Consider the following 26,363-nt stretch of genomic DNA (forward strand, 5'->3'; position numbering starts at 1 on the left):
TGTGGCCACCGTCACCCCAGGGCCCCCCACCAAGGTAGGCATCTTTACCTATATCCTGCTGATTCCCAGGCCATCCCCAGGTAAGAGGTCCCTGTTCACTCTGGCCAGGTGAAACCCCTCTTAATCAAAACACCCTGTGTACTTGGCATGCAAAACCCATGCTTGATAAAGCTAGACCACCTCTGTACAGTGAATTTTCCACATGGCACTGTTAACTTTTCTGCGCGAGGATTCCTGGCCTCCCCTGGCCGGGCTCCTCGCCATGCTAAACGAGGGGTTATCCCTGACCCCTATAACTCATCTGCCCCCCAATCAGCTGCTCATCTTACGCACGGAGGACTTCAAATTTTTACAGCAGTGCCTTCCTACCCAGGGAAGTCAGCTCATGCCTCCCCAGTGTATGACCAAAATGATGGGAAGAGAGAACACCCCCCCCCCCCCCCCCCCCAGACTGTCACAGCTTCTACAGCAAGCTGTTCCAGCGAATGCCTGGGACCCCCCCTCAAATTATCTCGGTAGTGTGCCGCAGCTTCTACCGCAAGCTGTGCTCGCGCATGCCTGGGACCCCCAACCAAGTTAAGTAAGTGGTGGAAAAACCCATGCCTCCAGATTCCGCCCTATTAGCGCCACTCACTGGACGCATGGACGGCCCTAGCCCAGACCTTAGATCCTGGCAAAATAAAGAAATGCTTGGTTGCTAGCGTCCTTTAATGAGCACTGCACGCCATATTAAACAACTAATCCAGCTTGCACCTAGTTGCACAATAACACTGCACCCCAACACCTCTGGTGCCTTTGGACAACTCAAAGTTCGCCTGTACATGATTCACTTAACCTGTCAATCCGGCCACTCCCCTGGGTGCCCATCGACATCAGTACCTATAAAACCTTGGGATTCCCATCATCCCACCTGCATGGTGCGCTCCAGTTCTGCCGCTGCACATGCCTGTGAACTTGTATCCCAGGGCAGACTTCAGGCACCTTATCCCATTCTTGGACATGCCTGAGTTGGAAACACACATCTAAAAGGCCTGCCAACCGGCTGACCACAAATTGCAGTCCCAATGTTCACTGACCGCTCCCAAGGAAAATTCGCTTAACTGAAGCAACTGGTAACATGCAATCAATTTAGTCAATTTAACCTTAACTATGACTGCAAAATGTGCTCTGGTGGTTGTCCGTATTGGTGCTCCATCCCCTCTATATCAGTACTATCAAGGCAACCCGCACCCTCTTGGGAATGGCACACTCACGCCCCAGCTGACAGAAAGTGCCCATTCGTGTGTAGCCCATAACCTTACGTTTTTCACTGACGGTATACCAGGATTATGCTGAAACTTAGCTAGCTTTACTGCTGGGTGCGCGTTGCCCAATCACAGGTAAGACTTTGCCTATTCAGTATCTGGCTGCTATGTTTGAGGACATTGCCAGCCCCAATCCCAGGTGAAATAAAAGAAAGCTTTACTGCTACCCATGTGCACCGCTGCTGGTGCTAATGATGGTCCAAAAAACAGTAAACTAGCTGCTGTAATATAGCATTAGAGGGCCATTGGAGCACTAATTAAATCCAAGGCTAACCTACTCACTGTATGGCAGAGACAAGAGAGGCTGAAAATTAAAGCCCTTGAAGATGATCGTTAGACAGACCCGCCCGGTGGAATACTGTGAAATGACGTAGGGACCACCACCACCACTACCCCCCGCATGTTAATCAGCCCAGGTTTATTTTGTCATGACCCCTACTAAGCCCTTAGAGATCAACAACCTGCAGTGGCCAGGTGGCAGGCACCCAGCGGGACCTACAAGTCCTATTTCCTCACCAACACTCCCTGCTACAGGTGTCTTGTTGCACCCACTACTCGCCCCTCTTGACCCATAATGATTTACATCGCTGAAGATGTATGGTTACCTCTCATCGGGGTCGGTGGAACATATAACATGTGTCCTGGATGTACAAATATGTGATGTTGTGCAGGAGTAGAGGAATCAGAACCTAATAGTAACTGTGCATAGGGCCTGTGCTAGTATTCAAAAACTGTGACCTATAGATAATGCACGGTGCTTAGCAGCACAGCTTGGCCCATCTGATCAACTTTACAAACCCAGGAAGCAAACCAATGCTGGTTACCCCCAGATCCTTGCCGTGCACGCCTAACCCACAGAGCTCTTTTACTACCGGAGCATTTGTCCAAACAGAACTGACACATCTGCATCCCCCTTCCGGATGACGATGTATGCACTTCATGTTTGCCGGCTTACTGCCCAGTGTCCCAGATCATGCACTGTATCCAACCTGATTGTCTACTTTCTCTGACCGCAAGTGAAAGGTTAATGTAATCACCAACCAATGTAAACCTAAAATGTGCGCACCAAACAAGACTGCTGGGAGCACAGGCCACCAACTTTACCGACCACCGGCGACAAGACGTGCTCATGCCCAAAACCGAGCGACACAAGCTACCTACCACACATGGCACAGTTCCCTTGCCAGGTTACCCCAACCTTCATACGCACCTTCTACAGGAGCCTGGGAACTAGTTCTTGTGATCTTCCTTGTATAAAATTAGTGAAAGATGCACGTTTGAACTGGCAGCTGATAATGTTAATTAAGCCCGCAAATACTCCGCTCCGAGCAACCCGCTAGACAATGGCTTCCATTGAAAAAGCGGTTCCAGCAGAACTCCAATCACCGAAGGCGGTACATCTGAGCAAGGCTCTAGTCTAACTGATGCCCCTTGCCTCCGATATCTACCATACCCACCTGGCTGAAAGCTGCTCCGTGCTTCTGATGCATCGGGCTCCCTGACCCCCAGCCAGCTCACCCTGATACAATCAGCTCGTGACCGGGACCTCCCAGTGCGGTGAAATCACAAGACATCCTTGCCTGACGTTGGCTCTTCAACCAGGCAAGAGCCCACCACAAGCCAAGTGGCCTAAAACCTTCGCCCTGTGGGCCGGTTGCGAATGGACTGTAAACTACTCCTAGGCATTCTCTACCAATATTATAAATGGCGTTAGGGGTTGGCTGCGATATGCACCTAATCCTGGCCGAACTCACCACTCAGTCATGCGAAGGGAGTACACACTAAGCTAACGCTTGCTAAACCCCCTGTGGAGCTAGGCAGAGCCTTTGGGCTTATCCCAGAGGCAGTGAAATTCTATGTGCCAACCGCACACCCACAGTAGCAAGCTATGCGCACCACAGAAGAGACTCCATACACTGTTATTTAAATTCTCCTCCATAAAAGATGGAACTTAGCTCCAACTGCCTATCTTGCACTGTGCTACCAAACCTCGTCATGACTTCCAAGGTAATACATAAATCACTAGGTCCATCGGGCCACCGTCCTACATATCAGTTAGCACAACCAAGTAGTTACTGGTGGAACTGTCCTTAGCAAAACACATTATGCATCAACTCAATCTGCAGGGCACCCTTCTAACACTTGTAGCAGGGTGCATATCCGAAGTACTTCATGTCCAACTTAGGCATATGCAGATCACCTAGGTGGTGCGTACAATTGTCTTCACGCAGGGACTAGGGTGCAGCTTCTACACCCTCCTGATGCCCAATCTCTGCTAAACCTTCTCAACGTGGAGCACCGGAACTTCTGGGCCAGCCCCATGCAACTCTACCTTCGAACGCTTCGACTCAAAGGAATAGCAAACATGCACGGACATTCCCACGCAGTCACCAGTGGAGGTAAGTCAAAAACCCCAGTGAGAAAGTTACTGAGGGCCAATGCCACCCGGTAGCCACAACGTGGCTGAACTCTGAGAATTGTGTCCCAAAACCCGTACAGATCATCTCTGGTGAAGAGGTTATGAAAACGGTGTTGTACTAATTTGCCACATATACTCGTTCTCTCTCTCCCACCTGTAAATACTCTATGACCTTAACTTACTCCTGCTGCTCCCGTCTATAATGCTCGCCCTGGCCTCCCATTATCCTAACAGCGGCACCAATGAAGCACATTGGAATGATAGACCAGCGACAATCTCTGAAATTCGCTGAAAACAGCAGCGTGACCGTCAACGGACAATTACCACTGTTCAAATGAATCTGTCCTACATGCGTGACTCGTCACCTTATTCCTTTCAAAGATCAAAAAACCGACCTAAATTACAAAGTCTTGCCCCATTAGGCTTTCCACCCACTCACTATTTGATATGGCTTAATTTTTGAGGTCCGACTTGTTTAATTAGAGTAATAAAAGTTGTGCACCTTTTATTCAACGTAGACGCTAACCTGAAAATTTACACTGAAAAAGTATTAAGACGTTCAGGATAGTCAAGTAACATAACTATACGTACAATCTGTATACATGGAGTGCATTTACATAGGCAGTGGGTATTCTCAGTATCTGGTATGGACCAGGCTTCTTGTACCTACGTTGGGCGTCCCTGCAATGGTGGTTTGGAAAACAACTTGATGCATCTCATAGAATGATTCCAGCTCTGGCGGCATAATACTCACAAATCATTGAGTTAGTACTAATCACAGTGATGGAAGACTGTCAAGACTACATCACCCATAATGCACTGGTTTGCCACACACTATTCCAGAATGAAACAGAGTCTTTCACTATAACATGGAGTAAGGTGGCCACCCTGAAGATGGCCGGGCGAAGGCAGTCTGTCTGTCTGTGCACGAGGCACAGCGGGCCACGAATGACCTGCTGCAGTCCGTGAGATAAGGGGTGGAGGAAACAGGACAACCCCCGAAGCCTCAGACCGGTCCCGGCCCTCGGCACAAAAAGGGAAGCTCGAAAAATAAAACCTTAGTCAAATGAATTACCACTGCCCACCCTATCAATGAAGAAACCGGTCCAAGGCAACATGAAGAATTAAACACTAACCTTGAGGGTAAGAGTCAGACCGTAAACATTAGGCCACAGTGACTTTCGGAGAGTGTGCCTACTATGCGCGTAGACTCGAGGAGCGCGCGCGCGTCCGACCAGGCCTATAGCCACCCGGCCCAGAGTCCTGTCCCCCCAGCATGCCCAGGAACAGGGCAACTTCTCCCCTGGGCCTCACACCAGAGTCCGGCAGGGGGTGGTCGATGTGCTGGAGGGGTCATGCACCAGTAATCTGCACTATCCCTCAGTAAAGGGATGTATTAAAACGCAGTAATCCAAGAAATCTTCAATGTGTTTATTTTAACACAGCACGGCAGTATGTTGCTTCCAGATGAAAGCCTCCAGTGCAACTGGGCTTCCACTGGAACCAACATACTGCGTTCCATTACAGAACATAGAACATAATGTGAATCATAACACAGCGCATGCTACCATACAGATTGACTGATGCATGCACTTAAAGAGACAGAGTACATATGTAACACATCTCCCTCATCCAAGTAGAATAACAGTGAATAAAATACAACAAAATAACAAACATAAACTGCACCAAAAATGAAAACAGAAAATACACCTAGACATAATCATACAATTTCTTTGGAAAATATTTCACACGGTTAGAAGTTCTAACATTAGGAAAGCTGGACATATTTGCATTAGCTTTATCAGACTCACTACAAATACCAACATCAACATCAGTTTCATTAGTTGAATCTGTAGGAACAAAACTTCGTAAATTGGATGGACACTTTGCCACTCTTCTAACATTCCAAATCTTTCCATCTTGAGTGGCCACAGAATTTCTAAAAACTCTCTTAATTTGAATCGGCTTACCAAATTTGTTAACACCCTTACTGATGATGCCAGGTTTTAAAATTCTGACCCAATCCCCAACATGAAAAGAAGGCACATGAGTTTTCCACTTTTTATCAAACCAAGAACAAGTTTTCTGTTGTTTGATCCCCACTTTAACCGCAATGTCATTAACACATTCGCTACTCATCTGTTGCTTGACGCACTTTTGACGAAACCACCAAGGGCAAATTTTAGAAGCTGGTTCTCTTCCTTTCAATAATTTGAAAGGACTGACTTCAGTTGTTGAATGAGGAGTGATTCTATATAGCCATAACCTCTCCCTCACTCTACTTAACCAGTCTCCCCCAAGTTTCACAGACTCCACTATATAATCCTTCAAAACTCTGTTGAACCTCTCAACCTGTCCATTCTCATGTGGACCATAAAGAGACGTTAAAACATGTTTTATGCCACACTCCCTCACAAAAAGTTTCATAACTGAAGAAGTAAATTGTACTCCATTGTCAGTGACAAGATACGACGGACACCCTTCCCGTGCAAAAATTTCACTCAAAAAATTTAACACAACCTCTGTCGTAATCTTATTTACAAATTTTACTTCCGGCCACTTAGAGTGATAATCTACTAAAACTAATGCGAACCTACATTTCTCTGGAAGCATGCTAAAAGGACCTGAAATATCCAATGCTAATTTTTGCCAAGGTTCCTTTGGCCATTCTACCATTCTTAGAGGAGGAGTTTTAGTACAAAGCATTCTTTCACTAGAAACACACAAATCACAATCTGACTACTCTGTCAATCAATTTATCCATGCCAGGCAACCAAAAGAAATTCCTGATAAGACGTTTCATGGATGAAATCCCAGGATGCGTCTTATGAGCTAATTTAAGAATAACTTCTTGCATTACTTTAGGAGGAATACACTTATAGTTCTTGAAAAGAAAATCTCCTTCACATCCTAGTTCACCTGCAACTTTGAAAAATGATAGCAACTCGGGTCTAATCTGATCCTTCTTTGGCCAACCTTCCATAACGTATTTTTTAATTTCTAACCAATCCTTGTCTTTTGCAACACACTCTTCCCAAAATGCTTCACTAATTTCTTGAAATTGTGCAGGAATAATATCACTAATAGCAAGATCAAAATCACTTTCAGTAACAACATTCACACCCCCTTGAACACACGGTAATCTTGAAAGAAAATCAGCTGTTACATTTTTCTTCCCTGGAACATATTCTGTGTTGAAATTATATTCCTGAAGTCTAGAAGCAAGTCTAGCAATTCTAGCGGTCGAATTCCACCCTCCACCAGATGAAAGAATATTTACTAAGGGAATGTGATCTGTTCTTAAAGTGAACTTGTTACCCCAAACATATAATTTGAAATGCTCAATGGCCCACACACAAGCGAGTAACTCCCTTTCGATTACCGCATATTTCCTCTCTGTTTCATTTAACGTTCTTGACGCAAAAGCAACATTCCACTCTTCCTACCATATTTCTGTGAAAGTACTCCACCAACACCATACAAACTTGCATCTACTGTAATGATGCAATCTTTTTTAACACAAAAGGGTTACAAAGTGGGAGCACACACAATCTCTTTTTTAATGCTTTCAAAAGCTTTCTGTTGGTTCCCACTCCAAATGTACACTGCATTTTTTCTAAGTAACTCTCTCAAAGGCTCCATCTTACAAGCAAAATTACTAACAAATTTACTGTAGCATTCACACATCCCCGCAAAACTTAACAATTGGTCTTTGTTTGTAGGAGCTGGGGCATTAATGATGGCATCTACATTAGATTTTTTTGGCACCACACCATCACCTGACAACGTGTGACCTAAATACTCCACAGATTTCCTATACAACTTGCATTTGTTTTCTTTCAGAGTCAGACCATTCTTCTCTAACCTTCCACAAACTTCCCTGAGATGTTCATTGTGTTCTACCTCATTTTCTGAAAAAATTAAGATGTCGTCTTGGAATCACTTTACAAAATGATCAACATCTCTAAAAATTTTAAACATAATCCTTTGAAACACAGCTGCTGCCGATGCCAACCCAAACGGCATCCTTGTATAGCGGTAAAGTCCTTGAGGAGTTATAAATGCCGTGAGATTTTTTGATTCTTCAGACAGACTTATCTGGTGGTACGCAGACCTTAAATCTAAAGTTGAAAATATTTTTGCACCTTCCAACATAGATACAACTTCGTTGATATTTGGAAGAGGATGACAATGAATCACAATGTTCGAATTTAATGCTCTGAGGTCCACACACACTCTCAAATTCTTATCCGACTTCCGTACTAAAACTATGGGTGAAACCCATTCAGACGATTCAATTTCCTCAATGACACCTTCATCAGTGAGTTCTTTCAACTTATCCCTGAGTTCCTCTCGAACATTAATAGGAACACCTCTCAATCTTTGTACAACGGGACATGCATCACTTTTCAAAACGATTCTATGCTCGAAATCTTTTAATTTCCCCAACTTGTCACTGAATACATTACTGTATTTACTAACTAAATTCTTCACTCTGACACTATGGTCTAAAACAGCCACATTTCCTTTAATAAAATCACTTCCTAAAACTACTGGTTCTGTAGCACGTGGATTTAAAATAATTCCTAATTTCCATTGGTCACGCCAACCAAGAACGTTTACTCCTTTCACAGCAATATACAATTTTATTTCTGCACACCTTTCTTTAAACCACAAAGAAACACAGAAAAAACCTTCCATTTCAATTATTGTTCCATCAAAACTCTCAGCAATGACATCACTAGCATGTAACTTCTCTTTTTTACAAACTTCTTCCAATTTCTCTTTGAAGTACTCTTTTGTAATTATCGTCCATGGTGATCCTGAATCAGCCATGAGTTGTAGCTCAACACCTAAAACACAAACCGTACACTTAGGAGACACTAACAACTTCTCGTTGTACTCACAAACACTCTTACCAACAATAGACACAACAAATCCTCTCTCGCATTCTGAAGTCACAACATTTTCATCCCTTTGAAAATCATTAATGATATTTTCTGTTCCACTCACTGTCGAAATTTGCCTTGCAGATGCATTGAACGAATTATTCCTTCTGTTATCTCTGCAAACATTACTAAAATGACCAAACCTACCACACTTCCTGCATTGTCTATTAATTGCAGGACACCCTGTGAAAGTTGCTAAATGTGTTTTATACCCACATCTGAAACACACACTTTGACCTCCAACATTCACATTACCTCTAAACGCATTTCCACTGTTGTATCTGTTGCTTATAGTCTTCTTTTGACTAACTTCCAGCTTGTTGCTTTGTGCCTGTGTACTATTTCCTAAATTGTTCTTTAAAACACATACCTCTTCCACACACTCATTCTTCTTCGTACTTTGTCTAACTGTTTGCATCCAGCTCTCAGATTGTTCCACTGCTTTTGCATTAGCTATTGCTTCCGTCAAACTAGGATTACCCATCACCCATAAATTTTCTTGTACCTTTTTGTTTCTTACATGAACAATAATCTGGTCCCTAATCATTTCATCTGCCATCATACCGAATTTACAATGCACACATAATGATCTTAATGCTGTTAAAAAATCATCAAAAGATTCTTCTTTTTTGTGTGCCCTAGTATAGAATTTGAATCTGTTCAAAGCAATGCTGGTAGTTGGTTTGAATCGCTTCTCAAGTCTTTACAAAGCTTCATTATACACGTTCAGATTTTCTTCCCCAACTTTTGTTGTGACTTGTGTTAAAGCTCTGAAAATATCTTGTCCTTCTGACCCTAAACAATGAAGTAATATGCTCTTTTTCCTCTCTGCTCCCATTCTTTCACCATCAATAGCCTTCATATACGTTAAAAATTCTTCCTTCCACCTCGTCCATGGCAAAGGTAGATCTCCCTTATTTTGTAAAAATTTTCCTGGTGGGTCAAACTGCCTGCTTCTTTAGGATGGTATTTCCCACCACCAAAACACCAAACAAAACTACACTGTTGATGAATTCCAGATCAAAATTCTGAGAAAGTTCGCTAAATACAACTCAAAACCAACAAAATCAATAAAAAGATTTTTTTTTTAATAAAATGTCTCAAATCCAGACCTATTTTACTATGTGTCTCACGCGATGTTTTCCATTTATACAAATGAAATTTTCCACCTTTCTCCTTTGTAAATGACTTAAAAATTAACTTCCTTCAAAATGTCCTTTCCACAAGTATGTTAATGACGTCTTTTCATATTGTGCGAAAATGCTCATACCACATGTGCTGACAGAAAAAAAAACAGACTGTCTTTATAGCCCCACAACAAAATTTCTACAACTTTCAACCCAATCCTACCAGAGCGTGAATACTGAATCCTTTCCCTGCCAAACGAAACCGCAGTGCTGTCCTCTGTACTCGTTACCAATGCCGGTGCCTAAAAACACTCGTAATGCTTCACTAAATACATTACACCAAGCAAACTGCGCGCTGACGTTCCTTTCCAAGAAACGATTAGTTGCTTAGGAACTGATGATGACGCTTACAGCGTTTTTTGCGCCGCATACGTTTCTGCGTGATTGAGGATTCAATGACGTTTCTTCGTACACTAGGAGACGACGCACCTTCTGTAGCAACGCTCTCGACAAAGGTGCTAGGATACGGCGCTCGCGCCCTCTCCGCTTCAATGACTTCGGTGCCAGTAGGATTGTATATATTCAAACAGACCTGGTCTCTTCAGTTCTTCTAGAATTGCTCTTGCAATTACTTCCGACCAAAGCCCATAGGTGAAAAAAAAAATAGTTTCTTCCTCCAGGTACAATGCTGCAAGATAAACTAGTCATTCTTTTCTTCTTCTTTTGCGGTTGAGACACGCAGCACACCACAAAAAGAAATATGATACTTCTGGGTTTCTTCCCTCTCCGTACCCGTGCTGAAACTGACAGGAGATTATCCCATCCTCGTCGCCAATATTAAAACGCAGTAATCCAAGAAATCTTCAATGTGTTTATTTTAACACAGCACAGCAGTATGTTGCTTCCAGATGAAAGCCTCCAGTACAACTGGGCTTCCACTGGAACCAACATACTGCGTTCCATTACAGAACATAGAACATAATGTGAATCATAACGCAGCGCATGCTACCATACAGATTGACTGATGCATGCACTTAAAGAGACAGAGTACAGATGTAACAGGATGTTTTACAATTACCCTGTGTGCCTTCCTCGGAGCGGAAGTATGTCCTAGCATACCTACAGCTACCATCCTAGCCTCTGCATATCGAGAACCTTTTCCCCTGCCCTGTTCTTCCACATTCGGGATGTCCGCCACGATAAAATGTGGTCAATAGCTTATTCCGCGCCATAAAATGCACGAGACCAGGGAACGTTCATTGTGAGAGAATGAGGAATCTCCATTGATCTGGTTCATCAAAGCCACATAGTCGAAAGCACCCCAAGACACAGCCTCGTCCAGAAACATCAAAGTCACACAAAAGGGTACAAAGTACGACCAGGTGCGCAACCCCCACGATGTCAACAAACACTCTCAGCAACAATCACCAATGACTCCACTGCACCGTGAGGGCTGAGGGGCCTCCCAATGCGGGCTCACTTCAACCACCACAGTCGCACCACCGTCGGAGCTCCGCCAGTGCTCCCCGCTCTGCATTGCTGCCGAAACCCACCAAAATCAAAGAGCCCCAAAACCACTCAAATGCCATCAAAAGCACGTCTCCATGTAATCCAGCTAATCAGTTGCCCGGCCAGATACCCGGTCGAGAGAACAAGTACTCACTTTCCCGCGCTGATGCGGGAAAGGGGGTCCGTGCAGGATGAGCGAAACTTTCTCCTCATACTACGGCTGACCGGGCAAGGCTAAGCGGCGGACGGATGGGGAGTTGGAACCCCCCCTGCCCTGCCCCCATTCAAACCCCTCGCCACAACTCCACCTGCAGGAACTTGTAACGAGGCGGAGGTCTCACCCGGGCATGGCCTGCGTGGAGAGACCCGGGGGAGGGGGCAGGGGGGTATGGGTGCCGCTCACCTCGCTTACAACTTTGGCCGACCGTGCCCCACCGCGGCTGAAACAACCACCCGACAGCACGACCCAAACGGTGTCAAGGCAGCATAAAAGAGGGCGATCAGTGGGCGGGAGAGGTATATGTACCTCTTCACCCCCACCCCCTCCTGGCCGGAAGTGACGTGGGCATGGGGGACCCTCGAGGGTCCCAAACGCTGGGAGGCTGACTCGTTGTGTGCCATCCTGTGGCACTAAGGGTGGCCGCCCTCTTAGGAGGGCCCCCTGCTTTGGCCCAGGGCAGCCCTGCAGTCATCAAGCACCCTGCAAGAACCACAGGAATCTAACTCTGGTTTTAAGATTTGCCCATACTTCTATATTCCGTGCCTATTATGAGCAAGGATTCTTAGTTCAATTTCATTCGCCCGGCATCTCATAGAGATAACCCCTTCACCTCCATTTGACCTCTCGTTTAAAGGAATGACAATGTACCATTTGTATTGCTGTAAAAAAAAAAATCCACTTCTCCACTGTGAAAACGTGTGCGTGTTCCTTCGCCCCGTTTAAAGTCTGCATCTTGGTAGCGGGGTGAACACCTCAATGTCCCCTCTTAAATCGAGCACCACGCCGAGGTGTATTCCGAGTTGTCATGGCAACGCAGTTTGTTGTCAAGTTCGACACTCCCAACAAGCCATCCCTGTTTGAGAATGCCACAATACGTCCGACGCAGCATTATAGTCCAGCGCTTGCGTAATCTTTTAGGCTCATTACGTGGAACGGAGGCATGCGCACTACGGTCTCATGTTTAGCGCCGGCCATCTTAAACAACTATGAGGTACTTAGTATGGGTTATTGGTGGGTTTGTTTCTCTAACTTCAAATGTGAGTTATTGTCACAGCTTTGCGGGACAGCCTGGTAAATTCACTGATTACTAACAACCTGTCCGCTCTGCTGTTTGATACTTGTGTTCACAAACAGTTGGCAGTTCAGCTGAAAGTATTTACTTTCCCGTCGATGGCTTTTACAGTTTTTTGTTTATGGGGAAACAGGTGTCCTTGTTCTTTAATCCTTTTAATCAAGTAATGAAAATACTATAATTGAGTCTATAACAATGTAGGCATTTTTCAAGTATGAATTTTATTTTACCAGACCCGGATTTTCCTTTTCTGGTTTACACTTTAAACGTTGTACCTATACATTCATCCTTGTGATAAATCTACATGGCGGTTCGTTTGACAAAGATTTGACGTTTCATCCAAGGTGGATAGCGTTTATCCCGTTCACTTGACTTGACGTGACGTATGGGCTGTTTTGTTACAACAGGTTGTTAAACTTGGATGCACGAAATACTCGCACAATTGTAAAAGGTGCAAGACGTTGCCCTCAGTATTGTAGCTGCCCTACCAGACAGGATTTTTTTTTATTGAGTAACAGTTTTGCAACACCATCTCCCAGTGTTATTGCCATAGCTTCTCGGTGGTGCATTTTTGATAAGAAATGTTTTGTAGTTTATTTATTATATGCGGAATAAAGTAAAGAGAAAAAAGAGGTTTTAAACTTAAATATTTCATTTGGATTAGAATTTTTTTCTGTGCTGCATGTTTGAATAGTGGCGAAATCCGAACGATTGTAAACGGGTGCACATCTTTGTTAACTTTTTGGCAAGATAGTAATTGAGTTTGCTATATTTTTTGTCCTGTTGCCCTAGCACCAGCAGTAAGCAACACTCACCCCCCCCCCCCCCCCACAATAGCATGCATGTTCTACGCATAAACACACCACACACATTTTGTTTGGGTAAAAACTGCTGCAGGTGGAAAATGCTGTAATCAGCTAAATTGACTCGTTAAAACTACGATCTGTTAAAACATTAGTTTAGAATTCCATCGGATTCTTCTATTTTGTCGAGTTTTTCAACAAAGTGTATTGTTGAATTGTGTATAGTAGCATCTTTTATCACAACGTTCTAAACTTCATTGGTAAAGTGTTATATAGGCCCACACGTTTATTTAACACATCTGTCTATTATGCATATTTATTTATTTTTTTGTGGGGGAAAATAAATATTTTTGTAGTGACTTTTTCACTGTTAGGAGTGACCTAGCCTAGCTCCGCTCTTGTGATCTCAGTAGTAAAGAGTATACAATCAAAACCCTACCACATGGGGCTGACTATGCTATGCATTATATTGCATGTGAATTTGCTTCTGTTGGTATTACCAGTTCTGCAAAAGTTAAATCTTAATCAGGCAAACATAAAATGAGCATTTATTTTGTTGAATCATCAAACTTATTAGTATTAAGCTAGTCTTTAATACGTTTTTATTGTGTCACACTTCTCTAAATTCAACCTAATATCTACTAAAAGTGTGTCAAGATATGTTCTCCTGTTTCTAATAATAAACCGGTATTACCATAATGAGAAGAATGTCCACCCGAGGTTTAAACCAAGAGAAGACCTGCTTAATACCAGCATAAAATATGCATATTCTGTTAACCAAAATTGTTCTTAACAAAAGTAAACTTGTATTGGCAATGTCAGGGTGCCGTTACCGTATGAAAATTTGCAAGTACATTCTACCCCACCTAACCTTGTTGGGCAAAAGATTGACCATGTTTGCTTTCACTGGATGTATATTAGACTATGCCAATTCTCTTTCCCTTGTCATCCGTTAATTCAAAAGCCAGGCAGGCGTTTGGAGTCTCCTAAATCCAGTCATACCTATCCCCCCTTTGTTTTCTTTTTAAAACATTCACTAGATTCTGGTTAATGAGTGGGTTATTTTGAAGTCCATTTCATCTTCAGTGCATTACTTGGAAAATCACCTGGATGGACTGCAACTTTTCCCTCCACCACCTTCAATAAGAGACTAGTGTCTTGGGCTCAGTGTGAAAGGGTTAATATTTTTCTTGTGCAAATCAAAGGCAAGGGTGGGTGATCTCACCTAGACCATGCAATGTTAGTGATGATTGTATGATGCTTTTTGTGATGGTAATAGAGTGTTGTTTTCCTTTGATTATGATGAAGCAATCATTGTAACCACATTTGGTTCTATTAAAAACATGTAACACATGGACTCTGTAGTGTCTTGCCTTTCTGCTTAGCCAGTCTAGTTATCATGTAGAATGTTGACATTCATGTGATGTAATGAAATGATGGTATGCTGGACTCTTGGAGTCAGTTGGAATTGGGCTGAGCAAGAAATTGGCTGCTCCTAGTGGGGTTTTATCTCTGCATATGCTTCTATCTTCTACTTGGAATACACTTCTAAACCTACTGCTTTGTCTGATTCCTGATTTATACACCATCACTACAGACTCTCAAAATGCCTAGAGGCAATTGCATTCTCTAGTGCATGGTTTGCAGAGAGAGAGTAATACCAACGTAAGCTGTCATGATGATTTAATAGCTCTATGATGTAAACTCTTCAACTGTTCACATTTAGGTCTTTAATTTTCAGGTATTTCATCTGTCCAAGGTTTCAATCTCCATGTCCCAGTATTTTAGCTCTTTGAATGACCAGGTTGTTGACCTCTGATGTTCACTCAGGCCGGCACGTATATGCCCTCTAAAATGGTTCTACCATTGCATTTGGTCATGAAGCAGAGGGCGGTAGGTGGAAAATAAGAATAAAGAGTTCAATATAAGTAAAATATAGGCTACTTCTATGCCTCATTTCTAAGTTGATCCTAGACAGCACTTGCGCTGTTTGGAAGATCTGTTGTTTGTACTTTGTGGGATCTGGAGATCAGCCCTAGGACTGGTCTGCTTCCGCCTTTGCTTAGGGAATTTTTTTGTCTGTTCAACTGCTTCTATTAAACTGTCTTGATAGAAAACAACCAGTAGAAGTCCGTAAAATACCAGAATTGCTTTCTGCTTGTGCAACTGCCTCAAATTAACCGTCTTGATAGAAAACGACCAGTAGAGGTTAGTAAAATACCAGTGCAGTGATCAATTATGGCAGCAATCTCATTATATAAGATCTCTGATACAGCCTATCTGATTATGCCAGGGCTCATACCATAGTAGTGTTTGAATACTTGCAATCCCCTTATGTTGCCACGTTTTCGCAGATCTACATGCTGGTGCTGGAGGTAGTGGTAAGCCATAGTTCCAGGGTTAGAATGCCCTTTGGAGTCTGTGCAAACCTACTAACTTGCATATTTTAAGGGTTTTCAACAACTCTTCTCTAATCCTTTCCGATACTGAGAAATGTTGGAAATTTACTCCTGACAACTTCTTCCAGAGTTGGGGTAAAAAGTGGTTGGAGGGAAAGTGAACTTGCAAACACTCAGATTTTCGCATGAGCAAATCTACACATGCATATTTGCTCATGCTAAAATGCAGTTCATAAAGTTTTTCTAGGAGTACTATTTCTTGTCCTACTTCTTGGGAATTCATGAAAGCTGTATAGCTGCACTTAATGCAAGGACATATACCATGGGTGCACTTTTGAGCCATTCTTTAATAGATGGGCCCCTAATTTGGTCTGGCGTTGACCATGATCTTTTGCGTTTATTACAATTCTGTGTCTCTCTGTGTCTCGGCTGGCTTCACTGTGAGTGACAGAATTTTGCTCTTTCGCAAGGAGCATATCGGCACACAAAGTAGTTTTGTTCGGTGCTAGTAACTACTGTGACAGTGTGGGCTTTTTGAGACCATTTCTTTTTGATTTTGCCAGTGTTTGTTAAAATGGTGAGGGCCCTGCTGCTCCCACATTAATAAGATTTTACAAAAATCTTGCCAAAACAATACATACATACATTGACAAAACTAAAAATCTAACCACCAATTTCAGACCTACTGGCTTTGCCAATGCTCGTTTATTTTTGTTTCCCATAATCTTATTGAAACTGGTTACACTGATTTTCCATTATGAATATTTTTGGGAAATACTAGCATGCATCAACACATGTTACTAAATAATGCTGCAAAGAAATGGTACCTGAAATTTTACAGTAGTTTAGCGAAATGTTTTTTTCTGCTGTCATTTTTTTATGAATATTTTATTTTGAAAGCAAAGAATCATCAATCTTGCTTTCAAGCTTCTGAAAACATGTGCATCAAATCAGCACTCTAGGAGAATTATACATAGCCTCATATTGCTTAACTTTGAAAACGTGTGTACGCATTTTTATACTGGTACCACTATCAGTAGTGCAGTCAGAGCTTACAACATTTACTTAGAGCTCTCACCCTAATAATAAAGGCTTTCAATTAATGAACCATGAATACAAGTTTGACCAGCATTAACGTATGGACAAAAATATTACCTTAACTGCAGACATTGCCCTTTCCCTGATCCAATATGTGGTACTGCAAACTGGCAGCCAAAGGGTTTTAGCTGCAAGGGGTTGGGCCTGCTTGTCCCAAGGACAAAATACACATGAAAACTTATTGCCCTTGACCCCAAACAATATGTCCTGGACGTCGGGCTATAGGAATTCCACATCCCTGCTGCTAAATTTCTTAGGTACATCTACTATGAATCCTAACCGTGCTGTTGTAGGAGTGTCCGGCATTGCACATAGTACGATGTTGGGTATCATGAAAGTAATCTGTGTCCAATATGTGCTCAACACACTGCCAGTCTAAATTTATACAGTCCCCATGTGCGTGTCAACATCATAAGCAAGCAGGACTGTGTGTGTGACAAATCTATCCTATACACTTGTGTTTAGCATAGCCTATGCATACATTTGAAGTGCTTTACCTTGTGTCCCCTAGTCATAGAGAGCTTTTTTTGCAGGGGTACAGTAGTAATACAGACAATCTGTAGCTGGAGCTTCACCAATACCTCCATCCTTAGGCTTTATGGCCTATATTTAGCAGTTCAACTCTCATTAAGATGGTCTGCACTGTCTTCTTAAATGTCAGCAGGAGGATAGGGTTGTTTTGCAGGGGAGAATGCTGGTCTGTTTGGCTGATAATATTCTACTCTCTTCTCTAATCTATGCCTTAACTAGTTGTTCGTTACAGTGTCCACCTCTGCAGCCTAATTAGGCCCTTCAATTTGGCCACTTTTTAATATTTCTCAATCAGTCTGGTGTTTTTTGATTCTGTGAAGGAATTGCAGGGAGCATCTGTATACGAATACAGAGAAATGTGCTTGTTCATTAATAGCATACCTCTAGATCTCGTACCAAAAAGCTGTTTTGAACAGTAAAGTCATAACTGGATATTTTGCCAACCATCCAGAGTTTACACATTGTAGTATTGGCTTTCTTAGTTTAGAGAAAAACGTATTTTGCACTGTAAGTGATATACAAGGTGTTTTAATAGTAAAATTATTTTAACGAGCAGTTCTTCCCGCTGTGGACAGGTAGCTAAATCCACCTTTCCACCTGCATCTGCTCAAATGCCTTTTCGTTGTTTTCTATTAGTACTGTGTCATGGCTTAGGCTTATTTTGTCCTTGAAGTACTTTATGGAATGTGCACTCCATCTCATAGGTTATTCATGGGTCAATTGCTTGGTTTTTGATGTAATCGCCAAGAGTTCAGATTTTTCCCAGTTGATATTTACTCATGCATATTATCTGTTTTCAATAATATCTGGAAGTACAGGGCAAAAGTTAGTCTCTGAATGCTTGACAAAGAGTCACCCTGTCTTCAGTAGCTTGCCATGTGTCTTGTTTTATCCAGTCTTTCCTCTTCCTTGGTTTCGTCCCCCGACATGTTTCAATGCTCTTCACATATATTGAAGAGACCTGTTCCCATTTCTTGTTGAATACGTCTGCAGCTGCCTCGCTCTGATCTTTTATGTCTGCCAGGAGTTGGAACCTGTTTTTGCTTTATAACACTAAAGCCTTATTAGTCTTTTTGTCCTGCAATATTTCCACATCAAAATACTGTAATCCGGATGTTTTATGTTGTGTTTTTGAGCAGGAGCTTCACTAAACCAGTCACTAGATGGTGATCACTGCCAACGTCTGCTCCACTCCTCCCTCTAACGTCTTGCAGTGATCATCTGCCGCTTATCAGGTGATCAATCTGGTTTCTGTTTTCACGATTGGGTGGGCACACAGTTAGTTTGTGAATGTCTGTATGGGGAAGGAGACCCTCCTCTGACCAGATCATTTGTGGCACACAATTCCAGCAGTGTTTCTCCATTGTCGTTCATTGTTCCACAACCTTCCTATCCTATTTTTCGTGGTGTCATTTCCCACTTCAGCATTCACGTCTCCCATTGTCAGGTCGTGGTTCAGCACAGCTACAAGCTCAGCTTACATGTGTTGGTAGAATATGTCCTTGACGGTTTCCTCTGTATCTTTTGTCGGAGCACAATACTGGATGAAGGTGGTATTGATGATACTACATTTTAACCTGGCTGTCTAAATGTCGGCTGTTGACTGACTGGTTTCCACCCAATTAGTAATTTTCATGTCCCTTTGCTAAGGATGATGGCTAGTACTTCTTGATGTTGGTCATCGTCCCTTCTAGAGTGCAGTACCATTTCTCCTGTGGTGGTTGTCATTCTGCCAGTTCCTGTCCAACTATTGTTGCTGACCCCTAGGGTGTGTAGGTTGTAGCGCCTCCTCTCAGATGCTACTTGATTCAGATATGCTGTTTCATGCATAGTCCGTATGTTCCGGAATCAGGTTGTGGCCTTGCATTTGCCACTTAAAACTTCTGTCATCCAGTCAGTAGTGCCCTTGCAGCTTTGAATACTTTCAATTATGCATGTTTCATACAAAGACTGTAGAAGTCCATTGTGTTCAGAAATATTATTGGCCCTTGCTGCTGTTTGTGTAACAAATTCGTTTTTTTAAGGAGACAAGATTTTTAGCCTTGTGCCCAAACCTCAACCTGGAGGACCAGTGGATCGTGCTTTGTTTGGTTTGACCTACCAGCTTGGGTGGCTCACCAGATGACTAAGCTAGCCAGCATAACTCTCCTCGTCACCGAGACATAAAAGCTCCTGGACCCCCTCAAGATGGCAATCCTACAAGAAGATGCTGAATAAGGGTCTGCAGCAACTGTATGACCATACCGCTCAACGTTTTAAGTCCTCAAAGTAGGTGAAGGTGTTTGGTTTTGCGGGGGTGGGGTGGGGGGGGGATATTAAAATCAATGCAGCTGAAACTATGAGTAAGGTTTTCAGGGCGAGTGATCCCATTCAAGTTAATAGGAGGAATTTCAGTTGTTCGAAGAGTGAAGACCACTCCCAAATTAGCCTCATTTATTGGGCGTTACCCTCTTGGGAGGTATGGCAACATGCATGAATTGTTTAACATACAATAAGCTTCTGCCTGGACCAACCACATAACAGTTTTGTTTAATTCTAATAGGGAGTAGGTTATTTAAGAGCATTTAGGCTGAAAGGCCTTTTCAACCTTGCCAGCCACAAATAGTTTTCTGTAGCGGGAGTGGCAGTTTAAGTTGTAGCTCAAACAGAATTTCCACCACATTGATTTAAAGCTGCTTGCCTCACCCAGTTACTGTGTCTTCGTCATTATGCGTCAGTGAGATTAAACAATACAGTAGGGTAGGACACGTTGGAGTGACTGATTAACCAGTCCGGTTTGTTTGTTTTGCTGATACTGCCTGAAAAAAAGATAGTAAGTGGACCAAATTATGAACATTAGACACGAAAAAAAAATTCAGAACCAGTGAGACTTCTCCAGACAGCTTTTTTGGGATATTTATTTTTTTCATTATTCATAATGTTGAAGGTTTGCTAAGTAAAGAAGGGTGTGTTTTGTTTTTGTATACATGTATAGGATACTTGAGATGAATATAAAAAACAATTCAGGTTACTGCAGTTAAACACAAGTTGTTCTTGATATAGTTGTGTCCCATTTTCTCAAAGGCATGTTCATATATTGGTTGTGTTTGAATTACATTTTGAGATGTGATCTATTTTGTATTACCGGAGGGATACTGTCCTCCAATGCCAATGGTATTGTGATATTAGGCTGTTGGATGCAGGCTGCCTACGGAACGGATGGCTCTGGTGTCAGGGTATTTCTGAATAAAATCCTACATACTTAATTTGAATGTCTACGGCCCATCATTACAAAATTGGAGATGAGCTGCCTTCGCCCTGACACCCCGAGAGAACCTGCATAGATGAGGAGCATTTTGTCGCTGAAAAGGAATTCAGCGCGTTTGCAGTATTACTGGTACTGATGACAGCGTTTTCGTGCAGGCACTTTTGTTCCCATCCATATGGAGTTTGCAGTGCAGTGCATCAGTGACCCTATAAGTACATTTTATTACTATAAAGTACCTGTGAAAGACCATCTGACTGTTGAAGTCGTTACGGGTGCAATATTGACGTTGAAGGAACGCGGACCCCAACATCATTGAAACGTATCGTGCAGTACGTAGAGGCATCCATCTTTAATTGGGACGAAGTGGTTTGCGTCGGCGGACATTTTGTGTGTATCTGAAAACAGCCTTACGCTCTTAGCACAGTTCGTGGCACGTTTAGGGGCCTGTACGAGGAAAGCTATAGCGTATTCTCAATTTGGAGTATTTTGTGTTCAGTGATGCTCACACTTGCAAGTTTGTGAAGCGCATATTTTAGTTTAACAAAGCTGTGATGCGCACACATGTAAGTTGCTGAAGTTCATTCTCCAGTGGCATCCTTGCATTCGAAGGGTGAATTAAAGACATATTGGCAATTTTTTATGTCTGTGATGAGGGCACTAGTTATCTCGTGCGGATCTTGGAAGCAATTTCGATGGATTCAGTTTGCACCCTAAAAAGTTTGTGCTGTGCACCTTTTTTATTTTTGTTTGTCAAGCTTCAAATTTCTTGTGATGCACGCACTCCGATTTATGCATTCTTAGGTGAAGGTGCACCCACTTCCCATTGCCATGAACTATACACAGCCAGTGAGAACACAGATGAAGGTGTTTGTTAAAAGTAATGTGAGTTTTGCTACAGTGATGTGCACACTTTGTGAGTCTACCAATTGCTTATAGTGTCAGTTAGTATTTATTTAGGGACTCTTGCATCATTCCAATTTATCAAAGGGTGTGACACTGTTTTTTCACATAATACTGGTTTACTAGTGCATGCACTATAGCATGTTTAGTAGTGTAACATTTAAGTACTACAAGCACACTGAGTAGTAGTGTATTCAAATAGTGCGTTCACTTATTTTGTGTGGCATAACTCTGTATAAGCTCATAAATCTTGTAGTGAGGATCTAAAGATAGTAGGGCCTCTGGCAATGTGTGGAACCTTTCTCCTCCCCAACCATTTATACCTGCCTCAGGAGACGCAACTCTCAAGTGGAAAGAGTGGCGTGAATATTTTGAGAATTACATTTCTACTTTTGAGTGTGAGGTGGAACTCGCGCTGGAAAGGAAGAAGAAATTACTGTTGCATTGTTTGGGTGCACAAGGGATGAAAGTATACAATCGTATAAGCAAGAAACCTAGACAAGCTGGCCAGGCCATGTGTACAAAAATGCTTTGTAGGATTTCACTGAAAAAAACATAGGTTTCACACACGTTATAGTTACGAATTAGCATTTAAAAAACCTTGCAAATTCACTTAAAAAACCATAGGTTTCACACATGTTATAGTTAGCTGGACATTTCACTCGTAAAAAAACAATGAAATTCCCCCGTTATAGTTAGTGCAGGCAACTATAACTCACGCGACCGCAATCCTCTGCTGATGACGTCAGATATTACATCACTGTATTTAGACACTTATTTACCCATGTCTTCTTCCATTAATCTTTAGCTATACATATATTACAAATATTTATTTTTCATAAAGACACATGTCATCGGTGATGTAATATCTGACGTCATCAGCAGAGGATTGCGGTCGCGTGAGTTATAGTTGCCTGCACTAACTATAACGGGGGAATTTCATTGGTTTTTTATATATTTTTATATATATATATGTACTTTCATAGGAATTAGGCAAAGGAAGAGTCCATTGAGGATTTTGTTGCTGCACTTCCAAATTTAGCTCTTACTTGCCGTTTTGGCACACTCCATGATGAGATAATTCAGATCCGATTGTTATGTATGCTGCACTTCCAAATATACAGGACAAACTTTGGGCAAAAGATCATAGATATTGTTAAGAGTGCTGAGTTAACAGGGAGGTGTGCAAAGGCTGTTTTATCTGAGGAGAAAGGAAGTATATCAGAGATGATAGTTCTATTGTTACCAGGGTGAAGAATTATAAATTGATTTTGGTGTGGTAGCAAATATAATTTAGCCAATGGTAAGAATAGTCATGCACGCAAGCAGAAATGTTAAAAATGTGGAATAATTGTGCTTTTTTTTTTTTTAAAGTGTGTCAGTGGAAGTCATAAAAAGATGTGTTTTAAGTGTGTAGATAATTTTGGGGAATTAGATTCTAAATCATCTGATGAGGAGTGTCTGTTTCTATCTATGTGTGTTACATGTTGATGGAGATATTCTAAGTGTGCAGGGTAAAAAGAAGAAACATTTATGTGAGATGTGCATTGGGGTTGTTGGAATCTCCATCAGGCAGACTGTGGGTCGCCCTATAATATAGTTAATGAGGATGTGTGGCAAGGAAGATTTGTGCCAGTAATTGGAGACCATTTTGGAGAAGCCAGATATTTTGCCCAAAACTATTACTGGGGAACCTATTAGCATCATAGGGTACAGAGAATTACTGTCTAAGTTCAAGGACAGAGAAACGTGTGGAAAATCTGTATGTGTCTGCTATTGGTCCATTGGTTCTGGGGTGGATGGACCAGGGTGAATTGGGAACTGATAGATCCCAACAGTCATGAACCTGTTTTGTCTCTGAAGTCTGAGAGTGATTTCTGCACAGGTATTGCGTAAAAATGTACTTATGTTTTTTCGGAAAGATAGGGAGGCTTAAAGGTTTCCAACAAAGTACAGCCTGGACCAGGTGCTGTACCTTCTGTGCTTAAAGTTAGAAATATCCCTTTCTCGATGTGAAGTGGGAGAAGAGCATCTGAAATTACAAAAAGCTGACATTATTAAATCAGTTGAGTCAGCTGAATGGGTGGCACCTTTAGCCGTAGCCAAGAAAGGCAAAGGAAAGCTGCATTTGTGTGTTGATCTTCGTGATCGTAATAAGAACATCTTGATAGATCAGGTCCCGTTGCAAAAAATGAGAGAGATGTTGTCACCCACCAGTGGGGTCCAGTGGTTCTCCACCATTGATCTCACTGCGGTGTACCATCAAATTGCTTTCCACCCTGATAGCAAGAGTCTTACTACGTTTGTGACACCTTTTGTGTGTTTCACATTTAAGAGGGTACCTTTTGGTTTGGCTTTAGCCGCAGCTATGTTCCCGATATTGATGCAGGAAATCTTTAAAGATGTGACTGATTTATTGATATTTCAGGGTGACCTCATGGTAATGGGCAAGAGCAGAAAGGAACACAGTAATAAATTGTCGCAGATGATGAGAATCCTAGAAGAAAAGGACCCTACAGCTGAGATAAGTAAGTGTGAGTATACTGATGAAAAAGTCACTTACCTTGAACATGTGAACTGCAGAAGGGATCTTACCCAAGAAAGAATAGTTGAGTGGTATAAAAGATGCAGATGCTCCCAAAAACAAAGATGATTCGGGGGCATTGGTAGGGTTGCTGGTATTTTACGCCAAGTGTTAGAACTGGGGGGGGGGGGGTCTCTAGTCGGCAGAGATATGCACCATGTCCAAGTAGGGACCCTTTATTCTAGTCAGGATGAGTAAAGTACACACCTAAAGTTGGACTGTGCTCACCCTCTGGTAACTTGGCACAGAGCAGTGAGGCTAAACTACATAGGCAATGTGTAAAGCATTTGTGTATAACCAACAGTAATAAAGTGAAAACAGCACAAATGGACACCAGACCAGTTTTGAAATGTAATTAATTTTTATTTAAACCAAACGACCAAAATGACAAAAATCCAACATACAGAGTTAAAAATATCATCTGTAAAATGGTTCTTGCAAAAATATAGCTCTTAGACAATAGCTCCAACTGGGGCTATCTCAACATTGTGACAGGTACAAATCCAAAGTACGGCTCCGACCGCAAGATGCGTGGGCCAGCCACAGAGTCACACGGACTCCCAGAGAAACAGTACCTTTGAAGATTATCGAAACGGCGTCAAACCGATTCGGGGAGGTGATGTGGTGCCGTTGCCGGGCGAAGTCAGTTCCCTACTGCCACACTGGAGGTGAGGCATTGGTTCCTTAATGTTGCAGGGGAGTTGAGGCGTCTGCTACTTACTGTGCAGGGTAGATGATGTGGTGTCGGTGCATCGGTTCCTTACTGCAGTGCAGCGTCGGGCATTCACCCACGTCGCTTATCGACTTAGCGATACTGTGTGGGAGGTGCTGGTGTTTGTCGCCATTGGACGGTGCTTAATGCTATGCACGGATGATGTCCTAGGCCCAGGTGCAGGCAAAGGCCTCAATCGTGATGTCTGAGTCAACATGGAGATGGGATCATGGGCATCAGGGTTGTGGTGGTTGGTGCTGCACTCACCCAACGAGAGATGACCACAGCGTCGGTGCACGTGGTGGCGTTGGAGACTGCATCAGGAATCTTCTTGGGGTTTCCAGCCCAGCAAACACCTCCACAGGCCCCGAACAGGGATTTGGCACCACTAAGCATGTCAGAACTCTCAGCAGAGGAGTTCAGGGATGCTGAAAGTGAAGTCTTTGTGTCCCTGAGACTGAACAGGAAGCAAGCACACACACTACCACTTGGAGATTCTTCTCAAGCGGGTTCACTGTACTTTCCTTGGCAGAAGCAGCAACTGCAGGACAACCCAGCTAAGCATCCGCAACAAAGGGACAGTCTCCTCCTCCACAGCTCTTCTCCCTGGTTGAGGTTCCTCTTGATTCCAGAAGTGATCTAAATTTCTGGGTCAGGATCTCAATATATATACTCATTTTCACTTTAAAGTTTTAGGCAGAAAGTTTATGCGTTCAGTAAAACTACTTCTGTCCTCTCTAGTCCAGCTTCACTACAGGAAGTGGAGACCGCATTGTGCAGAGCAGACACAGTCTAGTCAGGTGCTAGTGAAAACTCCTCCCACCACTCTAAATGCAAAAAGCTCTATTCAACCTCTCTATGAGTCAGGAAAGGAAGGGCACACCTCAACCCCCCTTGTGTTGGTCTAGTGTGAATGCACACCCCAGCTCCTGTCACTCCAAAACCAGACAAGGAATACACAAACAGGTAGATGCACACAAAATGGTAAAGCAAGAAAATGCCCATTTTCTAAAAGTGGTACTTTCAGACAGATATTTAAAATCCACCTTTACTAAAAGGTGTTATTAAATTCTGAGTTCAGAGAGCCTAAACTCAATTTCTCTATATTTTCCCAATGGAAAGGTACACTTGTAAGATGTTTCAATGCAGCTTCCATTTTAGCCTATGTGACAGACAGCCTCTCAAAAGTGAAAAACGAAAAGCACAGTATTTCACGATCAGGACATGCAAAAACACATCAGTACATGTCCTACCTTTTATGATGGCAGTTACAAACTACACACAGGGGCAGGGCTGATACCCATTTACAGGGCTACTCATGTGGGTGGCACAACCAGTACTGCAAGCCCACTAGTAGCATTTGATTTACAGGCCTTGGCACACTCAGTGCACTTGACTATGGGCTTACAAGTAAATAAAATATGCTATTCATAGATGAGCAGCCATAAATCACAATTTACACAGAAAGCATATGCACTTTAACACTGAT

The 26,363-nt window shown here is 42.6% G+C and overlaps 1 protein-coding gene across 4 annotated transcripts in view; it reads left to right on the forward strand.

The window, feature by feature from the left end:
- The window catches only part of KIAA1671 (KIAA1671 ortholog), an 899,111-nt gene that overhangs the window by 84,436 nt on the left and 788,312 nt on the right, over window positions 1-26,363 (forward strand). Inside the window, exon 2 of one of the 4 annotated variants that reach the window (XM_085633361.1) lies at window positions 24,007-24,106. The exons of 1 other annotated variant lie outside the window; for it this stretch is intronic. The gene's annotated coding sequence lies outside the window, so the exon portion shown is untranslated. Of the gene's footprint in view, window positions 1-12,479; window positions 12,520-24,006; window positions 24,113-26,363 lie in introns of those variants that run through there. 2 more of the 4 variants (XM_085633359.1, XM_085633360.1) reach the window with 2 other exon arrangements.

This window comes from Triturus cristatus, chromosome 11, assembly GCF_964204655.1.
Source record: "Triturus cristatus chromosome 11, aTriCri1.1, whole genome shotgun sequence".
Lineage (NCBI taxonomy): Eukaryota > Metazoa > Chordata > Amphibia > Caudata > Salamandridae > Triturus > Triturus cristatus.